We start from the raw sequence: 4,077 nt of genomic DNA, 5'->3' as shown, positions 1-4,077 counted from the left end.
CGAGGCGGAGACGGACGCCATCCTACCCTCTGCCTTTCGGTTTCGATCTTGAAGGTGCGAAATGGTTGTCGCCTACAAAATAAAGCAAGATGTGGTCGAAAGTCTTGTACTACATTTTGGAGGAAAATTTTCTTCCACTCAAACCTCTTTGTATAATTCTTTTGTTTTTCGCGCCCTATCAAACATTCTTTCAAATCCTGTAGGATACTATGGGACATGCCATCCTATTCCTGCATTTTTCCTATTCCTTCATTTTGACAATCCTGTGAATCAAAGAGGCCCTTATTCTCGGAGACAACAATGGGCTGTAATCTTAATTTGCTTCTTTTTTCGTTGCTCCAGAACGAATGGTACATTTTATTCTTCTAAAAGGAGAACGAATGGTACTAATACAACAAAGTTTTGGTTTCCAACAGGTCTCCTCTACGCCCTTGTAGCCATGCAGTTCGTCAACCTGTTGCTGACAATCGCTAATGTTCTCAACTGACCGGTGAAGAGAAGAATGCAATGTACGTTAACATACTCTCTATTGTCTAGTAAATTCGAATTTCTTAGCAGCATGCATGTTCGTGATGTGTGGAGTAGAAAAAGTTTTCTTCTGGTAAATATCATGCATCATTTTACTTTTGCTTGCTTATATATTTACATGCTCATGTTGGTTAAAACGATGATGTGATGTCAGAAATGCAATAAACCGTGCTCGATTTTTCTTCGAGATAAAACCGTATGCAATTACGTTCAGTTTTTCTTACATGTTTCCTTAATTATCTCCAGGCAGTCAGCACACATGTGACAGAGCAAACTGCAACAAACTACAACTGTGTGTGTGCGCGCGCGCGTGTGTGTTCGCGTGGTGTCCATCGACGAGTTAGGTGCATGCCTACTTCCGTTTCAGTTTCGTTGAGTTATGTGTGTGATGTGAGCATGTCGTGAGTTGTAGTCATTGATTAAGCAGACTTGCAAGAATGGCACTCCGGCTAGTTTGATCAATTGTTTACTTGCCTGCATGATATGATAGAACCGTGTACGTAAACTTGTAATGTGACAACCAACATCCATTGCCGTTGCTGGGACTGCAGCGTGTGTCGGTTTAGGTAGATGCCAAGCCAGCTCCATGTGTGCGCCCTGCCTGGACTGCAGCGTGTGTCGACATGAACTGTAAGCACGGAAAATGTACCGAGCGACGAACGCCGGCCAGCTTGGTATACTTCGTGCGCACAACGAACTGTCCTAGTGATTGTATTTAGGACCATGCATGTATTTTACAAAAATGTTTATGAATTCCAAAAAATGTTCCCGCATTTAAAAAATCAGTGAATTCAAAAAATATTTATTGAATTTTTAAATTTCACTAAAATTTTAAAAATATTCATGTATTCCCTGAAATGTTAGAGAATTACTAAAAAGGGAAAACGGGGAAGGGAAAATAAGAAGAAAATTGAGAAAATATAAAAATCCGAACGAAAACTATAACAAAACAAACAGAGAAGAAATACATAGAAACGAAAAAAAGAGATTTAGGGAAGGCTCTAGAACCCTCCTAAAACCCGTTGGGCGAAAGACACACCCGAAGCCGGTAAATAGGCTGGCCCAAACAGTGTCACTAGCACCACGCTATTCACCGCGGTACGCGGGAAATAAGATCGGTCCTGTACCACCACATTGGTGTGCGAGTGTGATTCGCCGCACGACAACTTTCTTTCCCTTCCTCCAACAGACGCTATAGCTCCATTCGGGGCTGCTGCTGTGTGGTGCGCAACATACGGTCAAGGACGCGCGCATGAAAATGTCCTTGCTTTGCAGTTTTTCTTCTTAGCCTTTTTTAAAACATATTCTCTTCTTAGCCTGATAGCGTGTTTCTTTCGCGAGAATCAAAGATGGAAAATGAGAGTTGAGGGGTAAGAAGAATAAAAGTCCAGGGATTGATTGTTTAGAGGGGGCGGAAGTTTAAATGGAAAGGGGAATGGGAGTTGAGGGTGACAATTCCTATCAATTTCTACTCATGGGGGACCCTGTTAGTTTGTGGACAAACCTCTAATCCCAAACTAATTCGCATCATGTATCAAACAAAAAAATGGGAATAATTTTTCTTTTCTTACCACGCCTACTCCCTCGATGAACTCCCTCGTGGGAATTCCCCTTCCCCTTCCCTTTGGTTACCAAACAGGCTGTGAGAGCCAGCATGTGAACGTGAGACACAGCTACTAGTACTATATATCGATCGTCTATCGGCACGCAGCGCTTGCAGGCAAGGCACGTCATTACTCCGATCGAGCTACCACCTGTGGACTTATGTACCAGTCTCGTATGTGTCCAACACGATGCCTACTCGGTCCATGGGCGAAAGTAACGAGGACGGACCATGTGCTAGCTGCTTGCCGGCTCGGCTCATGTCGACAACCATGCATGGCTCGTTCCTTTGCCATGTCGTTGGTGTGCAGCTAGCCTAGCTCTCTTCTGTTTCTCCCTGGTTCTACCTGCCACCTAGATTATATCGGTTCATGCTCCGTGTCCATGGCCATGGGCGAAGTTCGTACGTAAAGTGATAGCATGAGGCGCCCAGAATAGCAAACTCAACTGGCACGCAGCACTTGCAGCATCACTTTCCAAGCACTCTCTTCTCTCTTTCTTCCTTTCTTTCTTATGTCCATTTCGCTGCATGCATGATGCACACATGCATGCATGGTAGTAGGAGTAATTCGTTTCAGACGCCGCCGAATAAACGACGACAAGAGGAGAGCAGCTACTCATTGCCATTCTCGCTAGGTTCTACGGCATGATTTATGTCTAAGCGTCAACTAGTAGGCGTTGGTTGGGTCAATTTCCATTCCATTCCATTCCAGATAGGGAAATGGTAGGCGGTGGTACACACCACTAGCAGGCTCACAGCTGATTAACCTCGATTCTGTGCCTGTCACACACGCACGCACCTACCCAGCTCTCATTTGTTTCCCCCTGGTTCTTCTGAGCAAACAAAACCACCACCACCATTTCTTCTCAGCAAAACCACCATCACCTTTTACCACCTACTAAGGCGCGCCGCGCGGGCAGGGCTCAGACCGTCCGGCAACGCAATGGCGACCTCCGCGCTTTCATGCTCCCCCGGCCTTCTCTTGACCCTCTTCCTCCTCGCCGTGTCGGCGGCCTCGGCCTCGGAGGAGACCGTGCGCGTCTCGCCCACCTTGATCGAGTGCTACCTGAAGATTATAAGATTTCTGAATATGTATTGGGGCCTCGATGGGCTGTTTATATACGATAAAAATCTTGGAGTCCAAGAATAGTAGAGATAGATTACAATTTGAACTACCAAAACTATGCAAAACCGTATATACTCTAATATCCCTCCGCAGTGTCAACGTTAGGTGGAACGATGTTGAGACCGGAGCGGATGTCGGTGAAGGATGCAGTCGGGAGCCCCTTGGTGAAAATATCATCAAATTGCGCACTAGTTGGAACATGAAGCACACGGACCTCGCCAAGAGCCACTTTCTCACGAACAAAGTATATGTCAATCTCGATGTGTTTGGTGTGACGGTGCTGAACAGGATTGGACGCCATATAGACTGCAGAAATATTGTCACAATAAACAATTGTTGCACGCTCGACTGGTCGATGAAGCTCAACAAGAAGCTGACGGAATCACACCGCCTCGGCCACGGAATGAGCAACAGACCTATATTCAGCTTCTGTAGAAGACCTCGAAACTGTAACCTGCCGGTTAGAATACCAAGAAACAAGATTATCACCCAAATAAACACAATAGCCGGATGTAGGTCGTCGAGTATCTGGACAACTTGCCCAATCTGCATCAGAATAAACTGTCAAGCTTGTGGGAGATGAAGAATTAAGAAGAAGACCATGATCAATAGTTCCTTTGAGATACCTAAGTATTCGCTTGACATGAGAAATGAGGAACACGGGGATCATGCATGTATAAGCATGCTTGTTGAATAGAATAGGATATATCAGGACGAGTGAGTGTAGCATATTGGAGAGCATCAGTGATATTGCGATATAGAGTGGGATCAGAAACAGGCTCACCGTCGGCCGGCAACTTGGCACCAACGTCGACCGACT

This window comes from Triticum dicoccoides, chromosome 2A (assembly GCF_002162155.2).
Source record: "Triticum dicoccoides isolate Atlit2015 ecotype Zavitan chromosome 2A, WEW_v2.0, whole genome shotgun sequence".
Taxonomy (NCBI): domain Eukaryota; kingdom Viridiplantae; phylum Streptophyta; class Magnoliopsida; order Poales; family Poaceae; genus Triticum; species Triticum dicoccoides.
The sequence above is the reverse complement of the archived record's forward strand: the minus strand, read 5'-3'. Positions refer to the sequence as shown.